We start from the raw sequence: 12,120 nt of genomic DNA on the forward strand, positions 1-12,120 counted from the left end.
AGAAATATCATGAAATATAAAAGGCCATACAATTCTAAGAGGAATTGACAGTTTATTTGATGAAAATTGCCCTTGATATGGCTGAGATATCCAAAATCAAACTCAAAGAGGTCCTAAGAAAACATTTTATTTGGACATCTTTGTCTTTTGTTTTTGGATATCTCAGCCATTTCATATCGTGTTTTCATCAAATAGACTTTGGATTCCTCTTACAATTGTAATATGCTATGCTCTGTAATATTTCATAAAGTGGTTTCCAATAATCACACAGTAAGTTAAAGTCTGATTTGCCATCTCAACCAAAACTATACCATCCCTTTAAAGGTCCCTGGAAATAGGATTAGCATTTACTGTCACTCTCATTTTGCTGGAGTCTGCCAGTCACCAAATTCATAATGTCTGAGGGTTGATTAAATTTAAATCTACTGTGTTAGCTTCTACAGTCTCACGGGCAACATCATTGTATATAGCATGTTACAATACTTTATGGTCCCAAGATACAGCTTGGTATTACTATTAATGAGAGGAATTCTGTTGTTTGATAGCCATAATGTAAAAGCAGAAAACAATGTCATCATAACACAGACATTGTTCAAAAGTGGGTGCAAGGATTTACAGAAAACTGTATTTTTAATAAACATGGTTTCTCTTGGACTTTCTGATGTGTTTACATCCATCTTGTGTTTGGACTTTTGAGTGTTTGTGCCCGTCTCACATATTTTCAGAGATCAAATTACTGAACCTCTCAACAGCTCACATATTTTCATCCAAAATAGCTCAAATTCGTCTAGATATATGCATGGGGCCAATATGTCATTCAAGTCATATTTCGGTCTACCATATTAGGGTGTAGCAATACTTTATGATCCCAATTTATGAGAAAGTTGGAGAGATATATGACAGCTGTGTGATCTCTCTGTTAGGTTTATAAATCTCTCACTCATGTTTTCTCTAATCCCATCTCCTCTTTCAGATGTTTTTGTCTGTCCGTCTCCATTTTATGCCTTTTAAAATATGTATGTTTAAATATGTATTTGTTTGTGTATCTGTGTGTGTCTGTCTGTTTGTTCATCTAGATGTATTTGTTCCTTTTTTTTTCCTTTTTTTTGGGGGGGGGGGGGGGGAGGGGTGTATATGTGCCAGTCTCTATATTTGGTTGTCTTTTTCAAAGCCAAGTTGCATGTCTGTCAATCTATTTGTAAAAGTGTGTTTACCTGTTTGTCCTTGTAGTTCGCATATTTAGGCCATCTGTTTCATACAGTCTCATTGTTAGTCATAGATTGCTTTTCTGCAATGCACTATGGTGCATGTCTGTCATATCTAACAACATTTGTTCACAGTTGTTCGATATATCTTTACAATTGTTTTACTCTATATCTATATATCTGTCTGTATTAATATGTTTTTGTGTCTTCTGTGTTTTTCATCATTCGTCTGGATGTAAGTTTTCATGCTTCAAATTTGTTTTTCTCCATACATCTGTCTGCCCTCCTTATCTCTCTCTTTCTTTCTCTCACATTCTACTTTATATCTATATATTTTTTTTTGTCTGTCCCTGTATTTCTGTATCTGACAATATGCGTATATCATATATTTGTCTGTCTATTCATTTGTCTATTTATGTGCTAGTGTATATGTCCTTCTTTCTATGTATAGATCTATCTCTCCATCTGTCTATGTACTCCCAGGGTAACATTATGTATTCTTCTATCCATTTGTATCTATATGTTTGTCTATCTATTCATTTATCTATCCATCCAGAATATATCTCTCTCTATCTATAATAATATCTATCCATCTATTCATCTATCTATGTATCTCTCTCTATATATATCTATTCATCTATCCATGTATATATATCTTTCTATCTCCACCTATCTATCTGTCTATCTATCTCTATATATCTATCTACTCTTCCATTTATCTACACACATCTCTCTCTCTCTCTCTCCATCTATCTATCTGTCTATATGTCCATCTATTTATCTCTCTAGTCACCTACATTTAGCCATCTATCCATGTATCTACCTACCTATCTTTCTCTCTCTCTCTCCATTGACCCTATGCCTGATTAACCTCTATAAATTAAACCAGTCTGCTTTTTAACAAAGGAACCAATATGAACTCAAGCGTGGCCAAGAGGCCTATTGTGTTGACTTGACTGTGTACACAAAGAATGGGATTGGGCATTGAGCTGCCATTTTTATTCAAATGTGAACAAACCTATTATGCCAGTTAATTCTGATTCTAGTCTCTGTGTTTTACCTGATTCAGACCCCAGTTCTTTCTAGCAACAGCTGGGCCCTGTTGCATCAAAAGTTGAGATCAAAAGTCTGAATTTCTGTCTCTAAATACGCAGTTGGCTGATACCTGAGCGACTTATCTTGACTTTCAGACTCACATGTATTATGATTGCATCTTTTTATGCAACATGTTCCTGAACAAGTCTCTTTTAAAGTTTATTCAATTTAGACTTCAACTAACAACAATAGTAATGATGATACTGATGCCAAATATGGAATGGCAATCAAGACAAAGTAGACAAAAGTGTATTCTCTGACTCATATTTCATTGTTTTTCCTCTGCATTTATTGTGGAATTGTTTCTAGATTATTAGATGTGAAGACATGCATGATTCACTTGTATGGAATAAAAGAAGATTTTTCATTTTTATTTAATAACCTTGGGCAGACCTCTATTCAATAAGCTGGCTGTTCAAGCTGGGTTGACAGTATGGAAATGAGACTAGATGTTGTGAATGTTGACCTTTAAAAGTTCAAGAAGGACTGTTGCTTTCAGAAAGTGAAGTATGATGTCCTTTGAAACATGTGTCATACAAAGTAACATAAGACTTTGTGTATTTTGCCTTGGATCACTGATAACACCTCTACCCCCCCCCCCCATTCTTCTAATAATGTGGCAGACCCATAGATTGCATGCAGGTTTTAGTAGCTTCCATTATGTTTGCCTTGCCAATATTCACATTAAAATTCCTCTCATTTCTAAAAGGCCACAGACATTGTACTTGAGTGGTATAACCCAGTGCAATGCAACCTGGGCTAGGTCATTTATGCCCGGACTTTTTTTTTTTTTCATAATTGAAAATATCTGTGGAGTTGTCCATATTTTAGCATGTCTTGTCATAAAGTGAGAAACTACAGTGTACATTCCAGTTAGTGAGGCTGCTTGCTTCAGAGTGGATAGCATTAATGAACAAACTTGGTCAAACAATATGTATTATAACCCTTTATAGAATATTTAGTAGTGAGCCATTAGATGTTTCAAAAGTTTGAATGTTTGACTTGTTTGTTGCACAGTTTTAATTTCATAATAATCAGGGCTGAACATTAGCCTGGGGTCACCAATTTTCCTTCTTGGTGGCCCGATTGGGCATCTCAAATTCAAAAGAATTTTTCATATTTCATTTTACTTAGTTTTGGCCACTACATTGCTTTTTCAGGCCACCGAAATTACAGATTTGAAGATTTTAGTAGCCCAAACAGGCCAGCAGAGAAAAACAGTAAGTATCGAGCCTTGATAATGATTTTGAAACAGTGTATAAATTGTTGTCATTATTAACTCTGTTCCTCTTTTTTTTCTTCATAATTATTACCAGTAGTATTGGTATCTGATTACTGTTGCTCTGCAGACATTCAGGTTCAGCATTGTAGAAACATACATACATATCATACTCATAGTATTCTTCACTTGCCATACATCTTTGTCCCAATGAATTGTGATACATAAATTAAAGGCTATATATTTTAGCATATACATGTGTAATCATGCTCTTTCTTTATAAGGGATAAGATTACATTGTAAACCAAAGAATTCAGAGGAAGACACACTATTGCACAAGGTATAGCATTTCAAGCATGTATTTGAAAGTAGAGACAAGAGCTTCATTAACTTTCAAGTATATCTAGAAATGGAATCTGCAAGTTCTCAATCTTATTGTTTTTCTCTGTCAAAATTGTCCTTTTTTATCCCTTTGAGAAAGAGATATAGGCCTATAGAGAGAGAGAAGGGAAGAAAGAGAATAGGAGACAGGTAGATTGGTAGAGAGACGGATGGAGAGAGAAGGAGAAATATATAATATGGGAGAGGGAAGAGTGCTGGTTGATTGTATGTACAGTATTTTATCCTTTTTGGTTTGAGGGCTCCAGCCACAAGCATAAATTTGCTTCTTAGGAGTCCTGGCATGTATTTGTTTTTTGTTTCTTGTACATTGTTTTATATTCTGCCAAAATTCTGCCAAATGAAGATACATATGATGCCTTCTTGTCAATACCAGAGATGTCAGTATGTATGACAGTTCATATGACATTGACGTTAGGTGAGATGGAGTGTTGAAAAGACTGCCAAAGAGACTAATTGTTCCTGATGACTTCAGAGACACCAAAACCTGTGCAAACTGATGTGTCAATAACCTCTTTTCTCTTTTTCACTACCCCCACCCCACCCCCTCTCTCTCCTTCTCTTTTCATGCCAATAGTTATCCCTCCCTCCGAGTGGTCCTATACATGCACCCCTGCCAGTTCCTGCTGAGTGGTACAATCCAAGCTCCGCAGGCCTTTGTCACGCTCGGAGACACACACCGCTGATGCCAGTGTGCGCTTCAGTGAAGTGCGTGAGCCTGCCGATCGAGCTGGGGTGTAGTTGTTGTACCCAGCCGAAGAAGACAAGAGCCGAGTGGAAGCCGCCCTTGCCTTGTCGCTAGCTGGATGAGGAACTCTTCTGCAAGCTAGCTGCCGTGCCGCGGACAGCTAAACTGGGACTTTATTATCTCGGATATTCTCACACCTTCCATCTTGCCACGGATGAAACGTTTTATGGGATTCTGCTGAATAGGTGAGTCTTTTACTCCTACAATGTGCTCAGATTCTGAAAATATGTAGTATTCCTTCCCACTGCTTTGGCTCTAGTGGAGTTTTTGATCAATTGATTGCCCACATCTTAGTGGTATCAAGACGGTGCAGAGCTGGGGGAGGGTGAGGCCGCCCCATTGCCCGTGTGTCCCCCATGCCCGTAACAAGCGAGCGACAGAGTATGTCTGTGTATGTGTGTGTGTGTGTTGGTGTGTGAGTCGGCCCAGAGGGGTGGCTGTGCACAGCTCTACAAGAGATTGGGTTCTCGCACAGGGTGAAGATGCTGGGATGCGGGGGTTGGGGTGCATTTGTCGCACCCAAGCTGAGGCATACTCGTAAAAGGAGCTTTTGCTTGGAACTCCACCACAATGTGCTTGGGATAAAGTGTCGAAAGGAAAAGTAAAGAGAAGACAAAAACAAAAACAAAACAGTTATAACATGAACTTCATTGGTGTATTTTGTGTTCAGAAAAATTCTCAAAATTAATATCTGTAGAGAAAGATCTACAGTGTACATGTATGCAAGTAGCAAATGGTGCCATACCACGGCAGCACAAGGTGATATGTTATACACTACAGTATACCTGATACTGTCCATGTGTAGATCAAATCAAAATTCGATAATTTTATGATTATATGATCTTAATCTATGTTTACATATTGTTCTGATGATATTATTGATAATAATTCCAAGTAGTCAAAGTTTTGAATATTCTAGAGCTGGAAAAAAAATATGCTAATTAATCATGAAACAGAAAGGAAAAGGAGCAATAATTGCCAAATTGCAGAAAGTTGTATGGATTATAATTAAGAAAGCAAAATGATCTCAGAAAAACAGGTACTGTAGGTAGCTGATGATAAAAATCGGCATCATCCCGACCACATCTTTGTGTGTGCTTGTGTGTGTATACAGGGAGTGGTATTGAATGGGTTACCACAGTATCCTGATAGCTTATGTACAGCACAATCTATATATCATGTTCAGATTTAAACAAGGTAATGCCACAGTCACATAGCCATCCCAGATCACCCCGGACCATGTCTGTGTAGATCCGGGGACATCCAGGAGGCCAACACGGCAACTTTTGGAGGTCAATAACATCCGATGTCATCCGGGGATTGCTGTGTTGGCAGAGCAATCCGGGATGGTCCGTGTGGCTGCTGTGTAGTTGCCGTGTTGATCCGTGTAGATGCTGTGTTGATCTGTTAGACGCCACGCTCTTCCGGCCTTAGCCGTGTAGCTGCCGTGTTGATACCATATGTACAGTCATATCAAAGCTCGTTGACACTCCATCGAGGCCGAACTATCCCGGATCTCCCTGCATCTCTCCGGATCTCCCCGGATCACCATGTAGATCCTGGAGGATCCGTGTTTATATGTGACTGGGGCCTTATACCCATTTGGTTCAGGGCCCTAAATCTCTCTAGTTTCTGTAGTATTGGTTGAGAAGAGGATTAAAGGTAGGGAATCCCATTTGCATGCCTTAAATGAAGAGTTGTATAAATACAGTGGTATGTTGAAGAGAGTATCATTTTAGGAACTCCCATAAAGTATTGAAAGTGGAAGGTAACATTTAGTACATTTTTATTGACCGTTAGATTTTGAATTGAATTTTTTTTTTCGGGCTCACCGTAAATTCCAGTACATTACTAGGCTACCTTTGCAGACCCATGCACTGCATGTGTGTCCATCATGTATATTTTGTGAAGAAAGTTCATCCAAACTTACAAACATTTCTATAATATACGTTCTTGCCACACACTCTATATGTTATTACATCAGCTCTTATACTTTTAGATTTGTGTTTATAGATAAGAAATACAGAAGACTGCAACAAAAATGCTAAGTGTGGCTGACACACAGAACTACTGAGTAGTTGAGATTTGTGCATTATTCAAATTGTAGATAACTGTTGACTTCCAAATTTCTCAGCAGTGGCCTAAACAAGTCCCCTGAGGTTCATATTTAATGTTTTGCTGCATTTTGGGAGGTCTGTAAAAGGTACATGTATCCCCTACCTTTAAGCTCTTAACTTTTTGCAAGATACTACGAGACCACTAATGAAATGTTACGGAGCATACAATTTAATGTTTAGGATCCCTAGGTTTTGAATAATATATATCAGACATTTCAAAATCATTTCCATCAAATAAACTTTAAATCCCTTTACATGCTTATTCATATAGAGGTTTTTCATTATCTCGTGAAAAAGTTGGAAACCTGAAGCCCCATCTCAACTAAACTATACCTTCCCTTAAGTAAATATCTATACAAAACACCCCAATTTAACACCATAACACCAGAGTGTAGTCCCCTTGATGTCCTGATGAGTTCTATAGTACTGCCACCTTCAAGAATCGCCTGACCCATTAGGTGTAATCTGTACATTAATTAGCCTGATTTAGTTGATGCGTTGACGGTACCCCCGATGTCCATAAAGTATCCCAATTATCCTGTTGAGTGGGATTGGATGCGATGGAGTTGAATGCTTTAATTAGCCGAGAATGCGGCCAAAGTAGTCGTGCCCCACTTGCTGGATCCCACTTTAAAGTGCTCCCTCAAACCCCAAAGTCAGTGCAATGCATATTTCTAATCAATACTTTTCTGCCGTACACCATTGGTACATTGTATATCCACCTGCAGTTGCTTATCGGGGACAGCTGTCTAGGTCATTAGCAATAACGACAAATGTACTTAAGTACTAATATCATTAGGCCAGTATTTGAAGGCAACCTGCAATGCAAGAATATCAGCACGTGTATCCATACGTGATCTTGAAATGATTTTGCATTGTCATTTTCACATACAACTCTTTGTACAGGGATTTTGTTCTCTTCTGCTACGTAGGCCCTACGGGCTTAAATTTTCAGTTTGCAAGGCAGACAGATTTTTCGTAGAGGACTATTTGATGTCCTTGAGAAGGGGGGGGGCGTTTACGAAACTCACTTCTGGTGCAGGATTAAGGTTTTCAAACAACTTTCGGGGAGATTTAGGCAGTTGGTATTAAAATGCAGAGTGGTTTTGATTATGGCATTAGAAACACATTTCTGAAATGACAAAGAAAGTGTGATCACAAAATGTGTTTCAGCCAGAAACACATTTCTGTACAGTTGATGAATGCAACTTTTTAGTCGTTTTGACACACATTTATATACTGTAGCTTGGACCTGCGTATGCCAACCACTGCCAACTACACATCTCAACTCCTCAGGTCAAACTGCCCATTGGAGAGCTGTGCACAGTGACAAGGCCTCCCAATCGACTCATGACAGAGTCGATAAATGCAACAACTCCAGAAGCGCACTCTTAAAGGCATAATTTACAAACCGGTTTTCATAGTGGGTATTGAAATGTGTTTCAAACATTGGAAAGTTGATGCAGTGCTTGTATTTGTAAATGCAGCCGAGGTTTCTCAAACTGGAACTCTGAAGAAGCAGTGGTTCTTCTTTTTTCAGGGCTCACATTTACCTTGATGGCACCTTGATGACCAAGGTAGCGTCTGAAATCCGGAGAAGGATGCATAATGCAGATGTGGGTGATTAATCTGAACTCATCGCATCTCGTCGAGAATTGATTTCTCAGGAGGGCTTCGCTTGAAGTGCTAGCATATCGCCCGTTACAAATCAGCTCTGCAGACTAATGTGTGTCAGTGATTATGTTTGTGTGTGTGTGTCTGTGTGTGTGAGAGATAGCTAATGTTTCAGAGGGAGAGATAGAAAGAGAGAGAGAGAGAGAGAGAGAGAAGAGAAAATGAGAGAAAGGGCATAGGATGCAAAGATTCTTTCATCGACATAAAAAAGGTAAAACGTAAAATGTAGTTCTCAGAAGGGACCGAAATTCATCTTCACCATTTGGAATTTGCTTGCAGTACATGGAAAGGGTCTTCCAAGAAGCTTGTCTCACACATTCATTATGTACAGAGGTGTCCATTTGAGAGTAAAAATTGACATTTTCTGCAGGCATTTGGACACTATGTTTTACCATCAAGTGTAGAGAGAGAGAGTGAGAGAAAAGTTCAAGAAAAAAAAAAAAACCCAGAAAGAAAGGAGGATGCTATTAAACATCCTTTCATCTACAGATCATGGAGCTGCCATATACAGATCATCCAAATTTGTGCGTAAGAACAGTAAGATTCCATTATGTGTACGTGTATATGTGTTCTGTGTCTATTGTGTGTCCTTTGTAATAACAGTAAGGTTTATAAAGGGATGATACAAATAATTTTGGTTGAGATGGAGCTTTATGTTTCAAACTTTTTTTGTGAGATAGTGAGAAACCTCTTCGGAAATATGAAAGAACATACAGTTCTAAGAGGAATACAAAGTTTATTTGATGAAAATTGGTGTTGCAATGGATGAGATTTATAACCAAAAATAGAAGGTCCTAATAAAAGGTTGGGCCCACCTTTCATTAGGACCACTTTGTTTTTCATATTTGGATCTCTCAACCGTTTCAAAATTAATTTTCTTCAAATAGACTTTGATTTCCTCTTAGAATTGTATACTCGGTAACATTTTGTAAGTGGTTTATTAGTATCTTCCTAAGAGTCAAAAGCTAATTTAGTGTTTTCTACTTATCCCACAAAGAGTTAAAATGTATCCCCATCTCAACCAAAACTATACCATCCCTTTAAAGAGAGAGAGAGAGAGAGAGAGAGAGAAAGGGAAAAAAAGAAAGATGATGAGATTCCATTTGTTTGCTCAGCGAGCTCACGCTGGAGTTTAATGATACCTCTGCTGTCAATAAAGATGTATTTTCTGGCAGGGAAGAAGATGTACATAATGCCCGCTGGTATTAATCGACACTGACTCACGCACCCACTCGCATAGTAAATGATGCCCTGTTCTTGTGGCATCGTGCGAGTAAAGTATTGAGCGCAGCGTTGTGCATAAAAAGGAGCAGCACCCCATGTCTCTTTCAGAATCTACCTGTTGGGCCTCCGTCAATCTCGGAATGCAAAATGAGAAACATAAATCTGCCGGGAGCACACTATGTAAAATACTTGCCTATTACCTCTTGTACAGTTGATGCCATGCACATACCATTATAATCAGTGGTAGTGTAAGGGTATACATGTATATTATGTTAAATGCCATCAATGCAAGAGTTAATCACGTGTAAGGATTTTGTGCAGGTTGCCATGGTAATTAGCTGTTATTTTCAAGTTTATGGTTAACCACAGAACAATGCAGTGGGCAGGATAGAGTTTCTGTATACATGTATAAGAGTTTCTTATCCATTACTCCCTATATATTTCACTGTTGTAAAAATGCAATTTGTCGGTATCACTGTGTTCATTTGACTAATTTACATCTTGACTTTGGAAGAGAAATGGATGGAAAGTGGAGAAGTATTAAATGGAAAGTAGTATCTGTCCATAGCTGAGGGGTGAGTGGTGGAGTGAGTTTAAAAGAAAAAAAAAAAGATACGCTGTACATAATTATACAGTATGTACAATGTTTCTCTTGGAAGATCAGATCTAGAATACACAGTACAGTCTAACAAACCCACAAGCCATTATGAGAGATACGTTTGTAGTACAGGATGAAAAGAATATAATGAAAACTAGCAGGGAGCAGAGGAAAATGTGACATTGATTTAAATTGGTGATAACCTGAAAATTAATCACTTGTGATTGTGCTCATTAATACACATTCCTTGAAAATAGCAACTATAATTGCTGACTCAAGAAACCCTGAACTCTCCATCTTATCTTTCTCTCTTTTCTTCTTCATCTGTCTTCTTCTCCTTCTTCTTCTCCTCCTTCTTCTTCTTCTTCTTCTTCTTCTTCTTCTTCTTCTTCTTCATTTCAGTTTCCTCTTCCTTTCCTCCTCCTTCTCCTCCTCCTTCTACTAGTATTTTGTGGTATCTTTTCCTCACCTCTTTCCTCCATCTATTCTCTCATTCTGTCTTTCTTCTTCTTCTGCCTTCTTCTTTTTCACTTTCCTCTTCCTACTCTTCCTTTTCCTTTTCTTTTCTCTACTATTGTCCTCTTTTCCTACCATCTTTTCTTCCATCTATGAATTTCGTGCTCTGGCCCTTTCCATCTCTCTTTTTGCTATAATTATCTTTCTTTCATTCTATCTATCCTTCCCTTTCTATCTCTCTTTCAATCCTTCTCTCCCTCTGTCTCTCCCCCTCCATCTTCCCTCTTTTCCCCCCTTTCTCTCTCTCTCCATCTCTTTCCCTCTCTCTCCTTTGATCAAAATCCTAACCATTACTCTCCAGTATCACTTGTCAGACCTCATTCTTCCGGCCAATATTTGCTGCTGGCGACTGTTAACGTTGTCGGCTAGCGGCAAAATTGCCCAAAACTCCTTCCCAAATTGCCTCGAGTGGAGCACGCCCAGAGCATGGCAAATATCAACGGCAGGCAGAGTCTGAAATTAGCTGCGGGGAGAAGGCGGAGCAGGCTGGAGGAGGGGAGGGGAAGGGTGCCACTTCATCCTGTTCTGGTTGCTATGGAAACAGAGATGATGTATTGTGTTTTTGTTAAGTTTACAAACTGCAGTTTCAGTCATGGTGTAGACCTAGTAACTTATCTATGTGTACAGATAGTTGAAACTCTCGCAATAGTCCAAATAAATTCTGTGTACTAGGATACACCATGTATGTTTGTGTGTATGTGTGCATGTATGTGTGTATGTTTATGTATAATTTGTGGGGATATGTGACTGAGAAAAGATCCTTGATTAATTCCTTTTCTATAATTCAAAGCAGCCGAGTGTGTGATTTTGCAAAGGCTTCTTGAAAACTCAAATATTTCTTTAATCTTCTGTTTGAAGATTGTGGATATCTCTCTGATTCAGGAATTATCATTAAAATATACATCATTCTTACACACATGCCAAAACCAAACAAACAAACAAACAAACCTTGTACTACTTTTTGTACAGTACATGTTTAGCGAGTCTAATTTTTTATGTATCAGGACTTCTGAACAATTTCACTAGCAGAGAGTGTACAATGAACAGAGAAATTTATGTTTGTACACATGCATGTCACATTCATGTTGGGATCAGAGTTTTGATTTTCACATTGAGATGTTATAAAATGTGCAAATAGCACTCAATGCAAGAAATTCACAAAAATGGAAGCCCTGCAAAATATATTGCATTTATTTAGAACTGCCCGATTGTTCCGTGGAACCTCCCTGACTTTGAAGGGTAAATGTGGGCAGTCCTGCTATTAAGTGTTGTTGAACTCCCTCATACATGAATGAGGATTATACTGTAATGCTTAAATATAATAT

At 38.3% G+C, this 12,120-nt stretch overlaps 1 protein-coding gene across 1 annotated transcript in view; it reads left to right on the forward strand.

Moving 5' to 3' along the window:
• Positions 1–3,473: 3,473 nt before the first annotated feature.
• LOC140230034 (vang-like protein 1) overlaps positions 3,474–12,120 on the forward strand; it is a 49,250-nt gene continuing 40,603 nt past the window's right edge. The window contains exons 1-2 of the mRNA XM_072310238.1: positions 3,474–3,520; positions 4,496–4,851. The gene's annotated coding sequence lies outside the window, so the exon portion shown is untranslated. The remainder of the gene's footprint in view (positions 3,521–4,495; positions 4,852–12,120) is intronic.

Source organism: Diadema setosum, chromosome 6 (genome assembly GCF_964275005.1).
Source record: "Diadema setosum chromosome 6, eeDiaSeto1, whole genome shotgun sequence".
Taxonomy (NCBI): domain Eukaryota; kingdom Metazoa; phylum Echinodermata; class Echinoidea; order Diadematoida; family Diadematidae; genus Diadema; species Diadema setosum.